The sequence below is a fragment of the Lissotriton vulgaris genome, chromosome 5 (assembly GCF_964263255.1).
Source record: "Lissotriton vulgaris chromosome 5, aLisVul1.2, whole genome shotgun sequence".
NCBI lineage: Eukaryota > Metazoa > Chordata > Amphibia > Caudata > Salamandridae > Lissotriton > Lissotriton vulgaris.
In genome coordinates, this window is record NC_141693.1 from 1,669,773,291 (window position 1) to 1,669,800,236 (window position 26,946).

Consider the following 26,946-nt stretch of genomic DNA (forward strand, 5'->3'; position numbering starts at 1 on the left):
GGCTGAAAGTAAAGGGAGGGAATGTTAAACAAAATAAGCACATAAAAGTGAGAGAGGAAAAGCACATGCACTCCCATGGAGTGCTGACAAAATGGAGATTCCATAATTATAAGCAAAGGAAGGATACAACTCTTACAACTGGAGACATTATAAAACAGCTTTGCTCCAGGAGAGAGACAGGCACAAGAAGGAAAGTCATCGAATAAAATAGAAGTAAATGAGACTGAATTGAAATGCAACCAATGAGAAGCAATGGATAACACAATGTCAAGACGAGCCATAGTGCAATTAGTAAAGTAACATATATTCGCCTAAAACTTCGTGGCTACCACCCGAGTAACCACTCTGTACACAACTGGACATCTACAGCTTTGCCATGCTAAGAGGTGATGATCCAATACATCATTTCTAGAATGGCTGACCACCAGGTACAACTGGGTTGCAAAGTCCATAGGCATGTGGTGCAACATCTGTTGGGAAAGTGATTCCTATCCAGAACATTATGGAAACTTCAACAACATGGTTATGTGGTGCTAGGTCTGTTGGAGAGGGGTTTCCTATCCAGAACATTGTGGAAACTTCTGGAACATTGTGGGAACCTTTAGAAATCCACAAGATTGTGAAATCTCAGTGTCCATTTTGGAAGGCAAGCTATTTAACCCACACTTTTTCTGCCACATCTTGCTTGGTAATTAGAGTATGACAAGAGAAGAAGTCTCCAGCCAGAATCCCGAGTCTTCAAAGGCTTCTCAGAATACTAACCAAGCAAGCAACCAGAATCCAGCCAGAATTTAGGTTATGGTACTCTGTAGCTTCCTGAATCATCCGACGTTGATCTAGCTCGAACCTGAAATAAAGAAATAACAGATGAGTAGAAAATCTTTCTAACTTAGACCGGACAAAAGCAATAACATTGTGCGTGTTTATCCACTTGGTGTGGTGTTAGAATGGAAATTGAACATTGAGACATTTATACTTGAATTAAAGTAGCAATCACAAACCCAGCAAGGAATTCATAGATGATGAAATGTGTAACCTGAACTTAAGCAAGTTTAAGGGTTCAGTGAGGGCAAATGGAACGCTAAAGTTCAAGCAGTGAAATATGGATTTCCAGATTGAGCAAACACGAGACATCTCAAGTTTCTTTAAAAAACTGAAGGAGTGAATATTAGTCGTATGTGAAAGTATTTAAAGTCAAAGTTTGAACTTGGGAAAGTGTATGTTTTAAATGGAACTGAGAATTGGTTAGTAAATATTTGTATATAGTTTCGCAATACACATAAGAGCAGTAATCTACAGAAGTCATCATAGAGAAGGAGTTAGCTAGAGTGCATAAACACAACAGGCTGATTATTCTCTTGTCTTCTCTCTAGTCCCATTACCTCATTCTCCTCAGTGTAACCCTGGAGCGAGTGTTCATTATACTCACTTTCCAGAATGCAGCTGGACATTAGAGGCGTATATATGTGCTTTACTCCCGCAGGGGCAGTGGACTGCAGGTTGGTCAATCTGACTATGGTTTGGAAGAAACCTGCGATGACACGCAAAACCCACTTTAGGCATTGGTATGTACAATAGGTCTGACAACACACTTTTAAAGTAGTCGTTAGACAAGACTTAAAAAGTGGCATGGATTGCTTGTATTATATAACCTTACTACCTGCAAAATCCAGCAGAATTAAAGGCTCAACTTGAATCTGACTGTAATCACGATAGGGTATTAAATAGGAGTAAACAGGGGGGGGGGGGGGGGGGGGCGCTAGGTTGCGATGGACGAAGATGGCCGCACTTGAGTGATGTTCCAGCCCTGCCGAGCATACTAATATACATCAACCCCATCCTGAAGCATATTTTTAAGATAAAAACATCACCGCTGGAAGCTGAGTGTACCGCGGCGTCTACCGATGCCCCACATGCAGCGATACAGTGAGCTGCGAACGACGTGGCGGTGTTTATAATCAGCCGCGACCCTTTGCTCTGAACTCGCGGATCCGGCGCCCAGCTGGCGCGCTCAGAGGAGGCCGAGGCTCATCAGCCCTGCTCAACATGGCGGATGGGAGCTCCAAAAGCGCAACAAGCGGAACAGGCAAGTGAGCTCCACGATATCTTAGGGACCCCTGGAGACACACTGCACTAGCGGCGACAGCACCTGCCATATACTGCCACCACACACTGGACTGCTAACTGAGGTGAGGTGCGGACGGGACTGAACAGCGACCCCCCCTCTCCCGCTGGAACATTAGCACTTGCCACCGCGTTTGTCCCCCGGTGTCGCTCGTGTGTAAGCGGGCCCCACCCCCCCGGAGAAGACAGTACAGACGGCCGGTGAGCGGTGCTGGATGGGGGGCTGGCACCAACATTATGCAGGGCACACCGTGACGAGGCCGGCGACGCGGGAGAGGAGATAGAGCTGCAATAGCCGCCGCGCCATTTTGAGGAGACCAGCTCGATAAGCGGCGATGCATAGGCCAAGTTGGAAACCCCGTGGGGGAGTGGATGTCTAGGCTGCCGATCCATCGACCAAGCGACTATCGCAGAAGCCTACTCAGGAATAGCTGGAGCGCCCACCCCGCCCAGTCACAACGCAGACTAGGACCACCTGCTGATCTTCCGGTCCACCCCATCACCCCACTAGAACGAAATTGGCGATGACCTGGTCCCGGTCATACTGTTCTTTAAGAAGTCCTCCGCCCCTATTGCCCACATGAGCGCCGGCGCCACACAGCACCGGCATACATTCCTGGGCTGCAGCTGAGCACACCCCAGGCCACATAACTCTGCCTGTCTCCCCCCACTGCACCCTGTTGAGATCTCTACATTGACTGGTGCACGGAACAGCCAGAGGGACTGATATAACCAACTTGAGGGGCCTGGAGTGATATCGCCAAGCCCTACAATCTATGCTCCTGCCTACTACGCGCTTAGACTCCATTTCCACCACATACCAGTGCCGTAGCAAGATGGGACGCACGGACACTAGACAATCCAAAATCCCCTTTGAGACTTGCAAAACCCCAGTCTCTCAACCGCTAGACGCTGCTGCACAACAAAATAGCGCCCTGCCTGAGGAAGACTGGCGGAAGCTCCTGCTCGGGATGAAGCACAGTCTCACCTCCATTGATTCTAAAATAGACACCCTAAATGCGAGAATGGACACAGTGGTAGCCAAACTGGGGCAGCACGACACTAGCCTAAAAGGAGCGGAGAGCAGAATATCGGACTTGGAGGACGGAGCGACGTCACAGGACCGCCACGTCTCACAAATGGACAAGTTACTTCAAATAATAGCTGACAAAAACAAAGATTTGGTGGCCCGAACCTGCAGAAACAATGTACGCATCATGGGCCTTGCGGAGACCACCAACACGGGCTGTATGGAGGACTTTGTAGAAAAATTGCTAATAGACCTTTTCGGCAGAGACTCTTTTTCTCCTCACCTCACTGTGGAGAGGGTGCATAGGTCCCTAGCAGCCCGCCCACTCCTGGTGCACTGCCGAGACCTATCATTGCCCGCTTACTCCATTACCGCGACCGAGATGCTGCGGTCCTCCACCTGGCCCGGGAAAGACAGCAAGCGCCTTATGAAAATACAACTCTGGCTTTTTTCCCCGATTTCACCCCAGCTGTGCAGGAGGCCCGGCGCAAGTTTGCGGGTGTAAAAAAGAAACTACAAACACAAGAGATCCCCTACGCCATGCTCTACCCCTCGAAGCTCAAAGTCATGCATCGAGGGAAACGGCATTTCTTCACCACCCCGCAGAAGCCAGAGGATGACATCAAACGCTTTAAAAAGGCAGCCTCACAAGAGACTGACTCCCTCAACTGCTCCAGATCAAGCTCTCCACTATCACACCAGGACTGATACTCATGGCAGGGTGACGCCCAATTGGAGAGACACAATGCTTCCTCACGATGAGACTGAGTGAACTTCTTTGGTGATGTATATGATACCTTACCATGTCTTTTTGAATATGCGAATTGTGGGTGTGCTCGGCTACTCACCTCTGTCCCACGACTGACTGCCCTGCCTAACAGCTGGCAGGCTAGTGGATGAAAGCATGGAGGTGACTGGGCTAGTCGGGCGCCCCTAGTGGTACTTCTGCCCCATAGGGCGACCTTCTGACCCCCCCCTGTTACATGGGGGAGATCTCGACAATTGGAATGTGTTTTAGTTCCAAGGGTGGGTCAGTACCCGGCAAGTTGGGGATGCCGGAGTGGGTGGGATATCAAAACTTAATATGCAACTTTTTTTTCAGTGCTGGGAGTGAGGTAACTCTTTTGAAACACACGCTGCTTAGTATGTACCACGTGGAACCAACAGGTGAGACACACACGCCCGAACTCTTAAAGTGGCATCGTGGAATGTTCGATGCCTCAATGACCCTGGAAAACGAAGGGAAATCCTGGGGTACTTGAATAGACATAACATAGTCATAGCCCTCTTACAAGAGACACATTTGGCGCCCAATGACAACCACCCCTTTGCAGCCCGATGGGCCACATGTCGTTATTTTTCATCAGACCCTACCTATTCTAGGGGAGTTACCATCCTAGTCAAGCGAGGAGTGGCCTTCACGCCCAAATGCATGGAATCCGACACGGAGGAATCCGACACAGAGGATAGATTCTGCCTACTGTGGGGGCAACTGCACATGCACGACATCCTATTGGCCAGCTACTATGGCCCCAACACTGACACTCCCAACCCACTGCTCTTGCTATGGAGCAAAATACAAGCTCTAGGCATCACCCACGTTCTTCTGGGAGGTGACTTCAACACTGCAATACAGCCGCAAATAGATAGGTCTCGCTCCCTGCCTGCATATTACAATGCCATGCAGCGTACACTATGTGATATAACAGATGCGAACGGCTTGATAGATACATGGAGACACATGCACCCAGGGCTTAAGGAGGGTACTCAGCAGTTCATGCCACCTGGGCTACGTATTTGCATCCACACAGGGATGGCGCACTGGCTAACACAGGCAATCCACCTGCCCCGTACCTTTTCCGACCACTCCCCAGTACTAGTAGAATTACAGATTCCGTTGGATTGCTCCCCATATTTAGGCTGGCGCCTTAACCCCTCCCACCTTACTGACATGGTTTTCAAAGCTCCACTGGAGCAGGACATACAAGACTTTTTCGACCGTAACCTGACATCAGTAGCTAGTATCACAACGGTGTGGGAGGCTTTTAAAGTCACTATGCGTGGGTGGTGCATAGCCAAGGGCGAGGAATACTTAAATCCCTTAGGGCGGACCTTCGCAAGTTGGAAACCGAACTGCAGACATTAGAGCTCACGCTAAGTCAGGGCGCAGATAATGCAACGACCATGGCCCATATACGTGACTAGTAGCCCGAAAATCCTCATTGCGCCTTGGTAGACCGTGTCATTTGTGTCACGACTTTTTCGACACGCAGTAATGACATTAAGAAAATCATTAATAAGAACTGGCCCCTGGTTGCGGATGTGATTGAACAAACTGAACTCCCTCTTCACTCCTTTAAGAGAGCTAAAAGCATACGGGACATGGTGGTCCATTCATATTTGGATCCAGTGAGCCAACCAACCCTCACAACCCTTTGGAATCTACCCCCCCTAGTTGGACATCACAGATGTGGGACATGCACTGCCTGTGAGACTACCATTCAGACTAAAACCTTTGACCATGGTGGTCGATCTTATAATCTCAAACACTACACGAATTACAATTCTACTGGAGTCATCTATGTTGTCCAGTGTCCATGTAGCCAGGTGCACGTGGGACAAACTCAACAAAAAATAAAATCTAGGATTTCTTCTCACTGTAGCAGAATAAGATGCAAAGTGGCAGGTGCGCCATTGGTAGAACATTGGCTGACAGCAGGACATGCTGTAACAGATCTGCGATGGCTGGTAATTGAAAAAGTGTCCCTGGGTAGAAGAGGGGGTAATTTACCTACAGTATTGAATACACGCGAGTCTAAGTGGATGTCCCTTTTGGACTCTATTAAGAATGGTCTAAATGAGCAGGATAGTAGTTTAGCACAACTGGCAGCACTTGGTTAACCAGCAGAATGTAGATCTACCCATGAGTGTTTTTCAATTGTCAATATCACTCGTTTACACTCTCTTGTTGGAGAAGTGCACGAGTCTGTTACAATCCCGTGATTAGTGTGACATGTTCTCTTGCCTACAACCTCTTGTTTCGAGAGTTGCGCGGGTATTTTAGACTATCAAAGGATTCAGATTATTATGTGATTTATTTCTTGTAGATATCCTCTACCTGCAATCACTGCAATCCATTGTACATGTTGACTTTTGTTCACTAGTTTACAACCTCCTGCGAGAGAGTTGAACTAGTGTCTTTTTAAATATGTATTTTAAATATATTCCTTAAATGCGGCTGTCACATTTATTAATTGCCAAGGTGCACATTCATTTCTATTTCTTATTACTTGGTTACTCCGTAGGTTAGACTAGCGTATACACCATCAGCCTTGAGTAACTCTTCCTTTTTCATGAAGATTTTTTTTTTTTTTAACATTCGTAACTCCGCCCTCAACTCCGCGTAGCGGTTTCTGCGGAGTTTGTTGCAGGATCGGCGTAGACGGCTTTGCCCGCTTGATCAACTGTGAGTATCCAACAGCCCCCCTCGAGTGCCCCTCGTTACTTGAGATTCACTCTTCCCGAATTCCGGTAACACTTCAACCTTTTTATTTACCGTATGACTAAATTTCACAAAGACGGGCGCAATGAGTTGCCGCTCTTTTCCTGACCTGTGGACCACTCAACGGTTCCGCCGGTTCTAAATCTGATGCGAATACTATCCTTCTCACATCAACCCGGAGGTAAAATTTGATTACACATCTGGTAAAGTGTTTCTTGGCACAATGTTAGATATAGTTCGTTGGGTTACCAATGTATTCCGCGATTGGTAGTCTTGTTTGTGCCTGCATGTAATTGGACATATAAGCCTGATATTCACTCACAGGCTCTTAATGACCGGACATTAATTCAGTCCAGCGTCATTACAAATCATACCCTTCTAAATTTTAATGGTGCAATCTCTTTATCCACAGCCCGTGCTGACCTGCACTGAAATTGTTTTCTGACGACCATAGTTTTTTACTACTCACAATTCAGTCGTCCTAACCATTGTACAGTGTAAGTGCAGTCTCATTTCAATAGACAGCTTTATACCCTTGAAGACTTTGTAGTCTTTACATCTGATTGATTGTTGTCTCCTCTGTAGTTGAGGATTTTTCACCATCAAGATCGACCACGACACCCTGCGTGGCGCATTTCCTTTCCATGTACAGAGCCCAGCTGGGCCGTACTCCATGGTAATCAACTAATTTTACTTTCTCTGTCGTAATGTTAGATAGATGATGTTTTTCACTCCTATGATGTACTAAAGCTCGATTCCTTTACATTTTTCTATACAGAAATTGCCCCTCCACCCCTTGTAGACGTCCTGATGAAGACCCCGAGAAAGGACTAAAAATAGCCTGTAGATAGGGGTCGAAACGTCGACGGTTGTTTCTTTTGTTTGGATTTCCGGCACATGCCCCCGATATTTCTGAATGTTGGATGTGACCGTTGAATGTCATTTAATGAATAAGTTTCAATGTATGCCTTGAATCCAGGCTTTTGCATCATAATTGTTCTAACGTTGATCGCAATATTGTAATTCATTCATTCTTTTTGAAACTGTGTTTACCTTCTTTGACCTGACACTTCCCTGAGCACTACCCTTCCCTCATCCCTTCTTCCCCCCTTTGGGGCCTGAAATTTTCTGTGATTGTATATTGCCACTGGCAACTACGTAGTGTTGTCTAATAAATTACAACACCTGTAAACTTCGGGGCAGATTTATGTTAACTGGCGCATCCCCAGGGATGCGCCAGTTAACATGCGCCACAGTGCGCCACAGCTCCGCCATCCATGGTGCGCCGCATTTATAATGCGGCGCACCATGGTGCAAAAACGGCACAGATGCGTGACGCATCTGTGCCGGAAATGTGGCGCATTGCTGGAGTTGCGTCGCAAGCGCGACGCAGCTTCAGCAAGGCTCGGGGGTACAACATGTGCACAATGCTGCGTCAAGACCTACGCCTGCTTCAAGCAGGCGCAGGGGTTTGACGCAGCATTGCCCTGAAAGTGACTGAGTGAAATCTCATAGATTTCACTCAGCCACTTTCAGGAGGCGTTCCTGCGCAGGAACGCCCCCCCCCCTGCGCAAGAACGCCTCCTTATGGCGCAGTGCTTTACAACGTGACGCATCTCCTAGATGCGCCACGTTGTAAATAGGGCGCATTGTTTGCGCCGCAGTTGCGTCAAATAAAGTCACACAATTGCGGCGCAAAGAGGCGCAACGGCCTCATAAATCTGCCCCTTCTTGTTTAATTGAATTTTCTAAATATTCCAAGTGTATGTAGTTCACAATACATTTTCCTTGCGGGGACCCCTTTATATATGTACCATAGCAGCCCGTCCCGACCTTGTCCGGGTATGAATTGCAGCCGGCCAGTAGTATATTGTTTTGTAGGATTTCGTTTTGATAGCATTTCTTATCTGTGACAGGCCTGTGCAACTCTCCGATTCACAGTGCACTGCTGATGCACTTAAGAGTGCGCGTACAGTAGTGTGTGAACTCGAGTTTCCCTACTTTTTTTTCCCTTGCAATATTATATAACGCGAACTCGACAACATGGCATGAGCACAATTTACATTACAGAAGAACACATTCATTTGTGGAGACGAAGCGATTTGCCTGGAATCACAGGATGTGGAGCTGATGCTGAGATTTGAACGTAGCTCCCCAGCTCAGTTCGCAATTCTAGAACTTGTGGCAGGAGGTGTTTCTAAAAGTGCATGTCGGTGCTGGCCATCAATGAGAGAGACCAGTGCATTTTTCAAATGGGTGGTGAAAAATATGAGTATGTTGCTGGAGATGTGGGCCGCCGTGCCACCAATGTACTTACCGGGGGAGAATAAACACCCATTATTCCGCAACTTTCTTTACGCATACCATCACTCCGCATACTTTCATTACGAAAGTACCATGACTCCACAATGCCATTATAACGCATGGCATTACATTTTATATGCTTTTACCACGCATACATTTACAACGAAATTCGTTGTAAATGCATGAATGGTAAAAGCATGTTTTTTATTAATGTTTGGATAAGGTAAGTATGGGTATAGAGTTATATATAATGCTCTTGTTTGGTCCTTGTAAATTCTTGTAAGCTGTAAATCTGTAAATTTGTATATACATGTTTTAAGTCTTTTATGATTTTTAACAAATTGAATAAAGTGAACTTGACTGACGGACTTACTGTATGGTATAGGGGTATATGTTTTGGGGTACTGAGGTATATGTTTTGGGGTGTTTGGGTATTTTAAGGGTTCAGATATAGTTTTGGGTTATGGGGTACAGGGGTAGTTTTAGGGTTTAGAGATAGGTATGGGTTTTGGGGTACAGGGGTATTTTTTGGGTTCAGGGCTAGATTTGGGGTTTGGGGTTTAAGGGTATTTTTAGGGTTCAGGGGTAGGTTTGGGTTTGGGGGTACAGGGGTATTTTAAGGGTTCAGGGCTAGGTTTGGGGTACAGGGATATTTTAGGGTTCAGGGGTAGGTTTGGGCTTTGGGGTACAGGGATATTTTTAGGGTTCAGGGGTAGGTTTTTGGGTACAGGGGTATTTTTAGGGTTCAGGGCTAGGTTTGGGGTTTGGGGTACAGGGATATTTTAGGGTTCAGGGGTAGGTTTGGGTTTTGGGGTACATGGTTAGTTTTAGTGTTCAGGGCTAGGTTTGTTTTTTGGGGTACAGGGGCATTTTTAGAGTTCAGGGGTAGGTTTGGGTTTTGGGGTACAGGGGAATTTTAAGGGTTCAGGGCTAGGTGTGGGTTTTGGGGTACAGGGGTATTTTAGGGTTCAGGGGTAAGTTTGGGTTTTGGGGTAAAGGGGTATTTTTAGGGTTCAGGGCTAGGTTTAGGTTTTGGGGTACAGGGGTATTTTTAAAGTTCAGGGGTACATTTGGGTTTTGAGGTACAGGGGTATATATAGAGTTCAGGGAAAGGTTTGGGATTTGGGTTACAGGGTATATTAATAGGGTTACGATGGGCTAGAGTTTAAAGGTGTTGGGGTATTTTAAGGGGTAAGGGTGGGTTATGATTATGGGGTGCAGGGGTATTTAAAAGGAGCAGGGTGGGATTATTTTTTAGGGTGTAAAGGGTAATAAATTAAAATAATAAATACAAATAATATAAATAATGCAATTTACACATGCCACCTTCAAAAATGCCAAATTGTGCATTTTTTGAAGAATTCGCAAGTTACCATCAACTACAAGTTGGTGGTAATTTGCGAATTCTTAACCATAATTCGCAGCCCAAAAATGCTACATAAATAGCATTTAAGGAATCGCAAAATTGCGATTCCTTAAATGCTATAGCAAAATAAGGAATCGCAAATCTTTCCTATTCCTTATTTTGCGAATGTTTCATACATCCCAAAACATGCAAAAAGGCCGTTTGCGATTCGCAAAGGCCAAAATTCTGCGAATTTCGGCCTTTGTGATTCGAAAAAGGCTTGATACATATGGCCCTAAGTATGTAGCATTTTTGGGCTGCGAATTATGGTTAAGAATTCGCAAATTACCACCAACTTGTAGTTGATGGTAACTTGCGAATTCTTCTAAAAATGCACAATTTGGCATTTTTTAAGGTGGCATGTGATGCACACACATGCCCATAGGGCATGTATGTGTGCCATATGCACACTCATGTACATTTCAGGGGTGCAGCAGGGTGTCTTTGAGACACCATTGCACCCTTGAAATAATTCTCAAATTGCGATTAGCAAATTGCAAATTCACAATTTGAGAATTATTTTGCAATCATTCCTATGGGCCTCCTGGCCCATAGGAATGCATTGGAAATTATTCCGTAATTGCAAATTCGCAAAATGAAAATTCGCAAATAAGGAAGATTAAGGAATCGCAAAAAAAAAGCGAATTTTTTCATACATACCATTTTGCGATTCCTAAATAGCGATTCCTTAAAAATCGCTATTTAGGAATCGCAAAAGGGTTTGTTGATAAATATGGCCCTAAATGTTTTCATTCAATTTAAAAAATGTGTATATATATATATATATATATATATATATATATATATATATATATATATATATATATATATATACACAAACATATATTTGATGTTTTAATAATGTACTTTTACAATGTATATGACTTTACCACACATGCATTTGCGTTATAATGGCATGCGTGATAAAGTCATATGCGTTGTAATAGTTTTAGAAATTATGTCTTTGCGGAGTAATAGTCCCGCGTTATAAAAATTGCGGAGTGATGGTATGCGGGATGTTGGTTTGCGGAATATCATTACATATTCCCAGGGGAGGGATAGTCCCTTTCTTGCTATTTCCATGGAGGCGGGCCTTGTGTCCGGATGTGCGTGGCGTGAGGCCTGTGCGCAACAGAAGTGGAAAATCTCCAGTGTGCACTTCAGGCGTCACCGGAAGTTAAGGCGAGCTTACATTTCCTGCACATTGGCCCCTGTTTGCGCTCCTTCCGGCCCTTGGGAATAGCGCCATGCCTGACCTCCATACAGTAAAGCAGGTGCACGTCACTGGGAGCGTGGGTCAAGCACACCCGGAGCTGGAATGTACAGAACCTGGGAAGAAAAAACAATGAAATATTGGGCACAACGCTTGCTTTATTTTCCATAATCCCGCGCCCCGCACACACTCACACTCCCAGCACACGCCCACAGCACACGATATGAGACATGGCATGAAGGGCAGAATGTACCACACGCCCCCAGCGTTTGTCACGCCCCCAGCACACGCCCACAGCACAACACAGACATGCCCACAAGGGTCTACTTTGCTTGCAAGGTTCTTTTACTTTTTAAATGTATATGGTGGGCGTCTGCATACCCTATGTCCTTCTGCTGCAACTGCCCTTTCCAACCCAGTATTGAGTGTTGTGATTGGTGCTGTGGTCCCTGAGATTACCAGCCTCAAAGGTTTGGGCTCTCTCTTTATTATATTAGGATAGATAAACTCACTGAATACGAAATCACTTCAGGCAGGGAATGTAGATTTCACGGTAAACCGCATGAGGCCCCGTTTATGGAGAGGGAGACCGCCCCGGAAAAGCTCTGGCGAACTCCACCAAACCCCCGAAATTTGCCAACTATGTAATTGCCATCCAAGACACCCAGCAAAACACACACCGTCAACTTTCGGACCAAATTTGCGACTTCCAAGAATTTTACAAGACACTATACTCGTCACATAGAGGTGCACCACTTGACCTACCTACATACTTAGAGGATATTACGCTGGCGTGGCTGGGGCCTACCCAACAGAAGTTCCTGAATCTCGAATTAGAGTTAGACGAGATTACGGAAGCCATCATGACAATGAAGTCAGGCCGGGCACCAGGCTCGGATGGCCTGCCGATTGAATTTTATAAAGCTTACTGTGGTATCTTGTATTCTGTGCCATACATCCTTCCCATTTCCCTGCCTTGCTGCTCAGCCAGAATGAATGTGTTGTGAGTGGATGTGTTGTGGAATGCTGGTGTATGTGATGTAATGGAATGTTTCGGATGCCTAGTGAGATGAGTGTCAGTTGGAAGTAAGGGGCTGCGCAGCAAGGGAGCTGCTCCTGGTGGGGCTCACTGATTGACTTACTTATTCATCATCATCAATAAATCATCTTCATGTTTTCTACACCTCGGCATTCTAATGGACTTATTTACAATATAACATTTGGCGACGAAGCTTTTGAGAAGATTAAAAATGAGATTATTAGTGCTGGTATTCTCACTACTTTTGAACCGGGTAAGGACACTTTTGTCACTGTTGATGCCAGTGCTTATGATATTGGTGCTTTTTTGTCCCAAAAGAAAGGTGGTGTAGAAAAAACAGTGGCTTTTGCTTAACGCTCTCTTAGTTGTTCTGAACGCAATTATGCAGTGATCGAGCAGTAGCTTCTGTTTGGGGTGTTTCTCATTTTCGTACTTATTTGTGGGGTGCTCATTTCTTCTTGAGAACTGATCATAAGCCTCTAATTAGAATTTTATCACCAGGTGGGGCTAATAATGGTTCTCCTCGTTTAATGAAATTTGCTGCTAAGTTGCAAGAGTAAACTTATAGTCTGGAGCATATTTCTGGTTGGAGGAATACCCAAGCGGACTGTCTGACCCGTTTACCTGTTCAGTCTATAGAAACTGATGATTTTGATGACGAGAGTGTGTGTTTGGTTGCGAGTTTGGATGATGTTTGTTCTGGTGAATATCATTCTATCTCTAAAGATGAATGGCATCAGGCAGTCTTTGAAGATCCTTATTTTGTTGATCTGGTAGATGCTACACGATTGGGTTGGAAACGTGAGGGTGATGTGAAACCTTCCTTGCGTAGTTTTGTCAAATTTCAAGAGGAGCTTAGTCTGGGTTCTTCTGAAGATTTAGTCCTACATGGTGAAGGATTGGTCCCGCCAAGGTCACCACCACCACCAGGATGCCTGGTGAGATGAGTGTCAGTTGGAAGTAAGGGGCTGAGCAGCAAGGGAGCTGCTCCTTGTGGGGCTCACTGATTGACTTACTTTATCATTACCATCTATATCTTCATCAATAAATCATCTTCATGTTTTCTACACCTCGGCATTCTAATGGACTTATTTACATTATAACACTTATGGAACCCCTACTAGCTCCTATCCTAAAAAAGGTGTTTTACGCTGCACTCGAGGAGGGACTCCTCCCGGCGAATTTGCGAGGAACCCTCATAACATCGCTACTTAAGCCTGGCAAACCTACCGTGCAGTGCGATTATTACCGGCCCTTGTCCCTACTAAATTGTGACACTAAAATACTATCAGTCTGCCTCAATTTATTAATGGAGCGCCTGGTCCTCCCTGATCAAGCGGGCTTCGTACCACACCATTCGACATCACATAACCTGCGCACTCTCCATGCGGTAATGCAAGATATTGACCCACATTGCGAAGCAGCGGCGTTTGACTTGCTGGAGTGGGATTATCTACTGGGCATACTAGAACGTATAGGGCTCCCATGTAGCTTTCTGAACTGGATACGACTATTATATCATTAGCCAACAGCTGTAGTGCTACTGAATGGGTCCAGATCCTCGCTATTTAGCATACTTAGAGGCACGCGCCAGGGATGCCCACTTTCCCCCATACTCTTTGCGATTGCCATAGAACCCCTAGCAGCAAAGTTGCGGCAGCACCATAATCATTGAGCACTTATCTACCCTACCCGACAGCTGCTCATATCCCTTTACGCCGACGACATGACGCTCTATGTCCACAAACCCCAGGAAAATCTTAACCCTATACTACGCGAAATCAAAAAATTTGGGTATATCGGGGGGTACAAATTAATTGGGCCAAGTCTGCAGTTTTCCCCCTCACGGATGCAACGCAACAGCACCAACTTGACTACCCCCTGGTGTGGGAAATGGACGACCTAAGATACCTGGGTGTTCAGGTCACGCGCCAGAAGGAGAGCCTTATGTGAGCCAATTACGGGGTGGCAATAGACAAAATTACTGACAACATTACCAAATGGCTGCGCCTCCCACTTTCAATGGCGGGACGCATCTCACTGATTAAAATGGTGATTCTGCGGAAACTATTGTATCTTTTTACCAATATCCCGTACCACCCTGGCAGATTTTTCTTCCGCACACTGAATGCACAATTGACACAGCTTATTTGGGGTGGGAAGCAAGCTCGAGTCAGCCTTAGTACAATGACGTTGCCCTACCATCAAGGGGGTTTTGATGTACCCAACCTCGAGCACTACTATGATAGCGCGCAAGCCCACTTTGCCACCTATTGGTTTCACCCACCACCATACATGGCCCACTTGTCGGTGGAGGAGGGACACATGCGGCTGACACCTATTGCTAACTTCATATTCACCGCTGTGGGGGGTAGGAAGCGTGACCCAATGACAGTCGACTGCAAAGTCATGGTATGGAAGCGCATAGCCCGATGTATGGACAGCCCACTGCTTTATTTACCTAGATTACCCTTACTCAATGACTCCCGACTACAAGTCACATGCGAGGCTATTGGACGCAAGATGCTACTAGGCTTTAATTACCGCACATGGGGGGATCTCTACCTCAATGGGCAATTTCATACACTAGACCAATTCTTTGGCGAACGCTCACCCTCAACCATGAACGTCTTTTTATACACAAGGCTTCGGCAAACTGTTCGTGTGCTCAGTCCCTCCTTCCCGGAGGAGCCTGCCACCCTTGCGCCCCTGCATGCACTCTTGCAAACAGAAGCCCCGCAGCACGTAGTCTTGCTAATCTATAAACATGTGCAAAACACACCACGAACTACCCCCTTGCGAGCCAGGTCCGAATGGTACAGGGATCTAGACTCCCCACTAACAGACGAACAATAGGGACTTGGGAATAGCCTCTTGGAAAACGCAGAGGTGCTCTACTTGTTAGCAAAAATCAGCGCGCTCATCAAGAGCAAAATAGCATTTTTAAAATCCCCGTTTTGTTTTAATTTAATTTGAACACTGTTACCCTGTTTTTAAAATTGAATTGACCACTGCCGCATACCTGCACTCTAATTTGGTACAGCACCGCGTTCAGAGCGGATCCCTGTCCTTTGGAAAGCGCACCGCACTGCCAGAACGGCGGACATCTTAGGTGAGGGATAAGGATTGGGGTGGTCTAGTCTTCAGAAGGACGCTAGACCAGTACTTAAGGCAGACAAATTAGGTGGCCAAACACTTGGGAATAGCCTCTTGGACAACGCAGAGGTGCTCTACTTGTTAGCAAAAATCAGCGCGCTCATCAAGAGCAAAATAGCATTTTTAAAATCCCCGTTTTGTCCGTTTTGCTTTAATTTAATTTGAACACTGTTACCCTGTTTTTAAAATTGAATTGACCACTGCCACATACCTGCACTCTAATTTGGTACAGCACCGCGTTCAGAGCGGATCACTGTCCTTTGGAAAGCGCATCGCACCGCCAGAACGGCGGACATCTTAGGTGAGGGATAAGGATTGGGGTGGTCTAGTCGTCAGAAGGACGCTAGACCAGTACTTAAGGCAGCCATGTTGACGCGCAGCGGGCACGCGCAGCGGGCTCGCCGGAGCGTCGCAGGAGTCGCGCCAGAGTCCAGCCCGTCTGCGCCCATCCGCGCACGGACGGGCTCGGGGGCAGGGACTTCTGGGCAACTGCGCACCTACTCTTCTGAATCACTGCGCAGTTTAAATAAAGGTGAGGCTCGCTTGGACAGTGCTACCGTTCAGAAACTCCAAGATTATGCGATATTCATCCCCTATAATATGACTCCTTCTGGGTCCTACTCCTCATTGAAAATAGTGAGCCTTAATACCCGCTCACTCCATTGTCACCATGCTGAAGTCTATAATCTGCTGCAAGACAATGAGATTGATATACTGACCCTAACGGAGACCTGGTTAGGCGACAGTTCAATGCCTGATATCATTGCCGCTCTTCCCAGCGGATATGATGCCTTATGGCACAACCGCCCAGGTAACGCACGGGGGGGAGGGGTAGCTGTTCTATTTAACAAGGTCTTGTCAGTGGAAAGATTGCTGTCAGAGACAGCTGACCTGGCTGACCTACTTGGGGTGAAAGTCACAGTTAACAACTCTTGTTGGATGTTGTTAGCGGTTTATCGCCCACCCAATGCAACCCCACTATTCCATGACCTATTTGGCCCCATTATGTCAGACATATGCACCCGTTATACGAAAATCATAGTCACAGGAGACTTTAATTTACATTGGGATAAACCCCATTGGGATTCATCCATGCGTCAACTGGACACTCTGATGTCAACGCTAAACTTTAAACAACTTGTGAAGGCTCCTACACACATCAAAGGTCATGTTCTTGACCTGGTATGGACTACAGACCCAAATGTGCCACTTAAAGAGATAACCCCGTGTATATGGTCTGACCATTATCTAGTATCTTGTGAGATACGCATTAATGGCCAAATAAATAACCCACCACCGAAAGTCAGGATAATTCGTAAATGGGCAGAGGTTGACCTGATAAACCTGACTAAGGTGCTCTCGCCAAAGGATCGGTCCTTGAGTCCAGACTTTAGCCTGGACCAGCAATACGCGGATTTAACGCAGAGCTTGACCCTAGCTATTGACCAGATAGCTCCTAAAGAACAAAGCTGATAAAAGGACCTGGTAGGGAGGCTCCATGGTGTACGCCATCACTGAGGGACCACAAAAGGAAACTCAGAGCTCTGGAAAGAGGTTGGAGGAAAACTCAGCAGGACTCAGCCAGAAACCTCTATCGAATCTCCCTCAAAGCATATAAAAAACAAATCACACTTGCTAAAGCCGAATACTACGAATCCCGCCTAAATAAGGCAGCCAATGTACAGAAAGAGACTTTCAAGATTCTGTCGGAGTTGACTAAAAAACCGGACAGATCCCAGTCCCCCATAGATTGCAATACCTTCCAGGGATACTTTCTGGAGAAAGTAAGAACTATTATGCGGGAGATAAAAAGTGGTACGTTACAAGGGATGGATACACCTACAGCCCCTGAACCAGTTGATTGCTCCATCGCACTGTTTCCAGAGATTGACACACGGAGTCTGGAACAGCTGATGGATAGAATCAAATCTGGATCTCCAGCGGACCCGTGTCCACCGAAAGTCTTTCAGGCAGCCCGTCCCTTATTGGAGGAGCGCGTTATCTCCCTCCTAAACAGATCTTTGAAGACAGGGCAAATACCAGCAGAACTTAAAGAAGCGCGTGTAAGACCCCTACTGAAGAAGCCAGGCGCAGATCCTGCAATACTAAAGAACTACAGGCCGATTTCTCAGCTACCATTCCTTTCAAAAGTACTGGAACAACATGCACTAAAATCCCTGTCCATGTACTTGGAGTCTCACCATTTACTCCATGAACGACAGGCAGGGTTTCGAGCACATCACAGCACCGAGTTGGTGATGCTTGCGGTGCTGGAAGAATTGAGAAGCCTGGCTGACGGTAAGAGACCGAGCGCCCTGATTTTGTTAGATCTTTCAGCGGCGTTCGATACCGTCAGCCATGCTCTGCTCCTAGAAAGAATGAGTGATTTCGGTATCAATGGCCTGGCCTTCAAGTGGTTGCAATCCTTCCTGTCGGGTAGGACCCAAAGAATACAACTTGGGGAAGAAACATCTGTAGTGGGGATGCTAGAATGTGGGGTACCTCAGGGCTCGGCCCTATCCCCACTTCTATTTAACCTATACCTGCAACCTCTGATTGCTTCTCTGGCACGCATGGGCTGCACAGTATTTAACTATGCAGACGACACTCAGCTGTTGCTGAGTGTCGATAACACAAGTGCCGCACAACTTCACACCCAGAACATCTTGAGGTACACGGTCCAATGGATGACTGGAAATCTTCTAAAAATTAACCCAGATAAGACCGAGGTATTGGTGATCCCATCTGCCACCTCACCGTGGTGTGACCTCTACTGGCCAGCAGAGTTAGGCCCGGCCCCAAAACCAAGCCCGAATGTAAATAGCCTGGGGATTAAACTTGACTGCGACCAAACAATGGTCAATCAGATTTCATCCGTGGTGGGTAGCTGTACCAACATTATTCGACAGCTACGTACGCTAGTACCTGTCATCTCCCAATCCATGCTACGTTCCATTGTCGCAGCTACTGTGATCTCGAGGATAGACTACGGTAACGCCCTTTATCTTGGCCTGCCAAAAACCCTGACTAATAGGTTACAGGTCATTATGAATGACGCTGCTCGTCTCATCTTTAGACTGCCAAGACGATCTAAAGCATCTTCCCTGCTACAGAGCCTCCATTGGCTCCCTATTAAGGAGCGAGTGGAATTTAAAAATCTGTGCATAGCTCACAAAGCAATCCACGGGCTGGCGCCTGCTTACATCAAAGACCGCATGGTGGTGTATAGCCCAATGAGAACTCTTAGATCTTCAGATTCTCAATTATCGGTCTGCCCCCGGTACAAACTTCTTACCAAGGGAGGAAGAGCCTTCTCTGTGCTAGTTCCTCAGCTATGGAATACACTACCTGAGTCGCAGCGCAGGGAAGAAAACCTCTTACGCTTTAGGAAGGGTTTAAAAACGCTACTGTTTAGGAGGTCCATGAATACCATCCAGACTAGTGGATGCCGCTCTCTGTACTGCCAAGTTGTTGTTTGTACCATCGATTTCCAAGCGCCTAGAGGCCTGTAGGCGATTGGGCGCGCTATAAATCAAAAATAACAATAACAATAACAATAGGAAATCAGTTGTACGCAGACACATGTCATAACCAGTAATGCTAGGCTGCGCCTCATACATTTTAAGTTCTTACATCGGCTGTACCACACACCAGCCACGCTCCACAGAATCCGACTACGGGAAACGGACTGCTGTGCCCGATGTGGCGAGAACGGGGCGGGCTTTGCACACTTGCCATGGACATGCCCCAAGGTAGCCGAGTACTGGTTCCGGGTCTTTGCAGGTCTTTCAGAAATGTTGAGCACTGACATAGCGCCATGCCCGCGCCTGGCCCTACTGGGACTTACGCAAAATGTAGAAACTACACATAAAAAGTTCTTGGCGATGAGTCTATTACTGGCCAAGCGACAAGTAGCCTGCAGATGGGGGAGAGGGCGGGCCCCCAAATTCAAGATATGGATTTCGACCATGGCCACATGGAAAGACCAGTTGCAATCATACGCGGAACTCCTGCCGCTCCAGTCGCGTCCAAAAGACATATGGGGTCCGCTAACGTCCTGTCTCCAGGGAGGAGGAGCTGGAGAGTGAAAACAATGTGGGAGGGAGGAACCCCCAGGCCATACAGGAATGCTGAGACTAAAAGGGGAACCTATATGGCAATTAATGTGATAAATGTACATTTCGTGTTCTGTGAATTGCGTGTAACGCCCTGAGAACTATAAGACTGAGATGCAATCGGAACTACGGGCCCTCTGAAAGATAATGTACCTCCATGCGTACCTGCAAGATTGTCTAACACTGCTATATTGTATGTGCCCCAAATGCTGAGCTGCCTAGGTCACACATACTTTTATTTTTTAATTGCTTAGCTAAGCCAACAGATGTTGTTTTTCTTTTCTTTCTTCACCTACAGCACTGTGAACGATATTAAATATGGGGTGGGGAGGGGGTTGATTCGGTTCTAAATGGTTCTTCTTTACTGAAATGTTTGTTGACCTATGCGGGAAGGTTCTGATTATTAGCATTACTGTCTGTCAGTGTATTATCTGATTGCATTGTACTGATGTACCGTATTTTCATACAATAAAGTTTTTTGGAAACTTAAAAAATATATATATACGAGTTTCCATCAAATCAAGATAATGAACTGTGCTAGAAAATGCTTATATGTATTCTTTTTCCTTGTTAACATTTTGCCTGGAAAAAACTGAGGAAGTGTGACCAGAGAAAAATTGTTGGGAAGATGTAAAACATGCAGAAAATGGTGTGCAAAACACCAAAATTCTGCATGTTTTGCCTTAATTCTAGTGGATATTAGTGTACTGATGAATGCCACACCCATTCGTTATCAATCCCAGCATATTAATATCACTCGATGTAATGTTACTGCATCCATCATTTTACTGCGAAACTCGGACTGAGCCCCAGAGTGAGACACCATTATAAGGTCCATCTGCCTGGCCTATGAAAAAAACTCACCCACCAGTAAAATATGTTACAGTTCAATGTGTGGCTAGTAAGGGTTGCTGGAAGGCCCAGGGCAAACTGGCCATTATGGCATTTTCCCAGTGGGTTGCCGGCTCACAGCCTTCTTTCGGTGCTGAATAGGCCTTATTGCCCCATTTTAAACATGGCTTAATGCAGTGTGGGGTTGGTGTGAACATTTTTGCCAGGAATAATATTGGTTTCTATTCCTACTCTGGGAAGCTCATCATGAGTATTTGGGCAGTAGGGGGTAGATCATCCGTAGAGACACATGCAGACATGAAAGCACCATTATAATCAATGTTTCGCAACTGAGCGATATATATGCTCCACCAGTACCTGCAGATTGGGAGATACCAATATCTTCTATTCTAAATAATGAGACAAGCAAAATCAAAATGGTGGACCAAACGCTCCTAAAGTAGGTTGGACAGAAGTGAAGAAAGTCCTGACAAAGTATTTAAAAAGTTAGATGCAGAATAAATTGTTTTTATAGCCTTTTTGCTGCCCATACAAATATATAGCAGCACTACTGCATTCTCCCTTCATATTTTATGCTGCTGTTATAGCGATATTAGTTTTATATTCCAGTGTTGGTGCCTAATGTTAGTGGATCAGAGTTAACCTCCAAAGGGTGTGTGATTTGATTTGGCTTAAATATGTGAAAAAAAATTGAAAAGATCATGTGGAAATATGAGTAATTACGTGAAATGCAAAACCAGGTTTCGGTCCTATATTTTAAGAGCTACAAGGACCCATTTGGCACTAAAATATAGTGCAAAAAACACAAGCACCTCGAAAAACATCTACTCACATTCTGGTAATTAGCATTATTTCTGGGCACTCACGCTAAATTCTTGCAATGAATGGGCATAATGATGTGATGTGGCATAACAGTGTCATTTCAGGAATTTCATATGAGAAGTATATCGTAAAATTACTGAAATTACATGAGATTACACCTGTATACCAGTTCCTTCTAAAGAGCCTGCTCATGATGATCCAGGTAGCTTTGTTTCCTTAATATTGACACAATTACATGCTACATTTTCATCATAAGGAAAGGCAGGAAAGATCTGGCTAAACAGTTTGGCTAATGGATTAAAAAGATTCCTTTCTAAAATTATTGCAATTTATTCGGAAACCAAGATTTTCTTCTTACATCTAAAAATTATAGGCACTGATGGAAAACTAATGCAAGCATTTCCCAAAAATCAACTGATTGTAATAACCTGCTGAGACTCGCCAATTTACACTCCAAGAACACAAACAAAGTGCCTACACCACCTTTCTTTATACACAATTTTACTTATGGCGGCCCAAAAATTGTTTCTTTAGTTTGACCATGTATTTTTATTCATACCGTACATTTATATTTTCTTTTTTAAGACTTTTTGTTAGATCATTATTGCAAAGATTAAGACAACTGTACATTCATATATTTACATAACTATACAATACAATTTACAGACATAAATACAACAATACATATAACCGCTAAATTAAACAGATTTTTAACATCATACATCCCAACAAAACAGACCTTTTAGGTTTATACAAAGAAACGATTCTCTACAGGTCAACCTGTAGAGAATCCCAGACAAAGCCCTGAGGAGATACCAGGAACTGGTTTCCTGCCATCGAAACCCGTCGGCAAATTTAAAGGAGAAATTAGTAAGCAATAGCTGGCTCAAAGATTGTTTCATTGATTGATTACACTCCTTTTTTTTTTAACTTTGTCCTTTACTTTTTGGAATCACATATACAGGAATACATAATGTTTTGTATTGTCTAAAAAGGTCTTTTTTGTTGGGATGTATGATGTTAGAAATCTGTTTCGTTTAGCGGTTATATGTACCCCTATTTAACATCCATGGCCGCCATACTTTCTCCCACTTGCGCGGCAGCTCTGGCTTTGGTACACCACCTGCTCCGCGTTATGACACCAGTCCATATCACAGAACCATGCTGCTACTGTCGGAGGAGCCGGCGCCCCCCATGCTTTTGCAATGTTCCTCTTAGCAAACCCCCTGCTAGGATCAACTATAATTAGGTCCATTTTGGCCATGTGATGTCTCCCGTGATGCCGAGGATATGCCATCTGGCCTCCAGCGGGTCCTGTGTATCTGTTACTGCCTCCATCACACAGGCAACGCCCCTCCAGTATTTCTGAATCTTGGGACAGGACCACAAAAGATGAAAGAACGACCCCCTCTGACCACACCCCCTGATGCAGTCTTCAGAAACCCCTAAAGCTAATATAGATCTCTCCCATTCTTGAGGCAAATGTTTTGTGGAGAATCAGAAGCTGGACAAGTCAAAATCACGGTCTGAAGGCTATTTCCCTAGGACACTGGAGGGCCTCCACCCAGTCATCATCCTCTATCAGACCCACGCCTGTTTCCCAGCCCTTCTGCACAGACCGAGACAATCTGGAGTATTGTTAATCAACTTCTTGTACGTTAATGACACCACCTTCTGGATCATGGGGTCCTAGAGAAGCCTATCCTCTAAGGGGGAGTATTCTGGAAGCACCGTCCCTTCTATCACTTGGCAGTGAAGTAAAGTAGTAAAGTACCTGAGCTTATAAAGCGCCTGGTTACACTTAGCAGTGTGTCCCCATGCTGTACCGGTGAGGAACCCATCCTGGCCTGTTCCTGTGAGGCACCCACTCCTGGGCACCCCAAGGTGAAGCCAGGCATCCTTAGCGATTAGGGCCGGTGTGGAGATTAAGCAAGCTATTGCCCAGAGTTGCAGAGTGGGACCCATGATTAGAGTAGGCACCGGGGCGAGAATTATCGGGTCCGCGGACATTGAGCCCAAGACCCTGCCGCGACGGGAATTGAACCCTGGTCCTGGGTCAGATCTCTGCATCAGGGTCTGCCGCTCTAACCAGTGAGCCACACTTCTCCTGACAGTGAAGCGTCGAGCACACCGGACGCTATCGAAGGAATTCACCCTCACTCATTTGAAAGCCCTCATGCAGACAATCAAAGGTTACCACTTTGCCACCACTCCAGATGTCACCGAGCACGTCAATGCCTATGAGGCTCCACCTCCAGAACCCCTGCAGCCTGTGCACTTCTGTCAGGAAGTCCCCTTCCCATAGAGGGGTTTGTTCTGTGAGTTTCCGTTCCCACCCCATCATCCTAGTAGCTCTGTGCCAAATATGAACAACCATTTTAGTATGTGGTGGCAGATGTGCTGAGCTTCAACCCTTACAATATAATTCCCCCAAATGACTGCTCTATCCTAAAGCCCATCTGTCCATTCTATAGGCCGGTTCCCCACGTGGGGAGAAGACCCAACTATTGACATTGATAATATGGGCAGCCCAGAAGTATTTTCTCGGGTCTGGGACTGCGAGCCCCCTTCCACCATCCCCCTATGCAGTTTCTTGAGCGCAATCCTGGGACTACCCCCACACAATAACCGACATAACTCGGAATCAATCGTATGAAATATTGAGTCTGGGATGCAATAAGGAGTGTTTTGAACAAGATACAATAAACACAGGAGAGCCATCATCTTGAAGAGGACTGCCCGTCCCATAAGGGAAATAGGGAGCCCTCTCCAGGGCATGGCATCCTCACTCAACCTGGAAAGATGCCTCTGAAGATTCAGTTGTGTAAACTCCGCTTCATTCTTAGTGATCCAAATGCCCAGGTATTTGAATTTTTCCTGGAGCCCCATCTCCGAACAAGCGTACATCAGAACCGGAGGGTCTCCAGCTAAGGAGAACACCAGAGACTTGTCCCAGTTGATACAATAGCCAAAGTAGGAACCAAAGGATCATATCATATGAATAAGCCGATGGAATGTCTGTTGGGCCGATGGGCATAAAAAATGATATCATCTGCATATAGCCCTCCCCCTGAAGTCGATCCCACACACTGCCGGGTCCTCCCTAATCCATGCGGCCAAAGGCTCGAGTGCCAGCGCAAAGAACATCGGGGGACAGAGGACATCCCTGTCTTGTCCCCCTATGCAGTGCAAAGGCTCAGGAGATAACCCCCGTTAACCAACACTCTGGCCATCGGTGCAGTGTATAGCAACTAGATCCACTGTTGCAGCCGCGGGCCGATGCCCACTTTCCCCAGCACAGCAAAAAAGGTACGTCCATTCGATGCTATTGAACGCCATCCTCACGTCTAGAGAGAGAAGGGCGGCTGGTACATCGGGCTGCCTTCGAGTCATATACATGACTCCATATAAACGTCACAGGTTTAAACTCGTACTCCTATGGGGATTAAATCCCAGGACTGCAAAACTGGGCCTAGACGGTTCACTATAATTTTGGCTAAGACCTTAGCTTCGAAATATAAGAGGGATATGGGCCTGTAAGAGCTGCAGAGGTCATGTGGCTTTACTTTTTTAAGAAGAACTACAATAGTTGCCATTCTCATATCTTCCGGAAGTTGCCCCAATTCAGATGCCTCCTTAAACATTTCAAGCATGTACAGAGCCAGCTTGCCCACCACACATTTAAACATTTCAGTGGGGGCCCCATTCGGACCCGCTGCCTTCCCTGATTGCACATCTCTCATGGCATTCTCTACTTCCTCCAGGTGGAAGTCAGAATCAAGCGCCTAACTATCATCCGAGCCTAAAGACGGAAGAGAAATATCCCTCAGAAATTCATTGCATTCCAGCTCCCCTTGCACGGTTCGAGACTGCTAAACGTTTTCAAAATATTTGGCAAAAATTTCCGTCAGGGCCGCCCCCCGTACCACCCTGCGTCCCTTCATCAGACCAAATCTCAGACACCCAATTACGACTCCTGTCCCTGCGTTCCCGCCAAGCAAATAATTTTTTGGCTTTATCACCCAGATCATATACTCCACGCTGTGTAGCAATCACATGTGCCTGAGCCACGTTGTCTGCAAGGTCCCATAAGGACCATTCCTTAAGTTTGAGTGAGTGCTTGAGCCCACTGACCTCCCCGGTAGTTTCGGTTAGGGTGCGCTCCAGTGAGAGTATTTACTGTTCGAGTTCTTTGCATTGACTTTGTTTTTGTTTGCGTTGAGCACCGCATGCGGCCTGCACAAAATCCATTGCCACCACTTTGTATGCTTCCCAGAGGATACCAGCGGAGCAAATGGAGCACACATTTTCAGCAAAGTATAAGTCTGTGCCGTGCTCGAAACGCTCCCGAAATTCCTGGTCCAAAAACATAAGTGGGTCTCATCTTGAGGGAAGAGACCAATCACAGACTGGTCCATGTAGTTGCACCTCTACTGGCAAGTGGTTGGAGATGCCTCTTGCCTTTTGGCATCCACTTCTAAAGAGTACCGTAGCGGAAGCCAGGGTAAAAATATTGTCCAGCTGAGCCCCACTGCCACGTGCTGCAGAAATATGATTATACCGATTATAAGGAGGTGGAAGCGACTTTAAAAAAGAGCTGGTCTTAAAAAAGCTCCAGCCCCAGATGGAGTTCCTATCAAACTCTTTAAATCTAATATCGAATTATGGGCGCCTTTTATCATAAATATTTTGGGGGCCGCTGGGAGTGGTTACATATCACCATCTTGGAGGGATTCAGTCGTCCCTATTTTTAAAAAGGGAGAAAATCTGACTCAGCTTGTTATTGGCCCATCTCTTTATTGGATACCACCTCTATCATATTGGGATGGGTTCTTCTTACACACTTAGCACAGTGGGTCGTTTCTAACAACATTTCTTTCACCCATTCAGTTTGGTTTCTGGTCTGGGGTGGGCACAGTGGAACAATGTTTAAAGCTGTCACTCTTGTGCCAGGAGAGGTTCATTGCATTTAGCATTTAGGGACATTTCCTGTGCTTTTGATATAAAGCAGGCCAGGTTATGGACTATGATGGAATCTATGGGGGTAGAGAAGGCCTTAGCAATCCTGAAGAGGTTGCATACTAACACCATCATTAAAATCCATTTTGGCCAAAGTAGGAATGTACTGACACCATCAAATCAAGTAGAGGCGTAAGGCAGGGATGCATTTTGGCCCCTTTTCTTTTCCTGCGCTACATTAATGGTTTGAAACTATACTTGAACAAGGCCAGAAAAATACTTGTGAGTAGTGGGTGTACAGCTGGTTCCATGTATCCTTTACACCAACGATGCTGTGCATATTGCACAAACAGCAAATGGCTTACAGAAACTCTTGGAATCATTTGTGGCCTTTATGGGCAATTTGGATTTAAAAGTACATTTTT

The 26,946-nt window shown here is 45.8% G+C and overlaps 1 long non-coding RNA gene across 1 annotated transcript in view; it reads right to left on the bottom strand.

Annotated features, from left to right (window-relative positions):
* Positions 1-307: 307 nt before the first annotated feature.
* LOC147716927 (uncharacterized) overlaps positions 308-26,946 on the bottom strand; it is a 72,774-nt gene continuing 46,135 nt past the window's right edge. Inside the window, exons 2-3 of the long non-coding RNA XR_015295790.1 lie at positions 11,558-11,694; positions 308-847 (exon numbers count right to left, since the gene is read on the bottom strand). This is a non-coding gene — a long non-coding RNA (uncharacterized LOC147716927). The remainder of the gene's footprint in view (positions 848-11,557; positions 11,695-26,946) is intronic.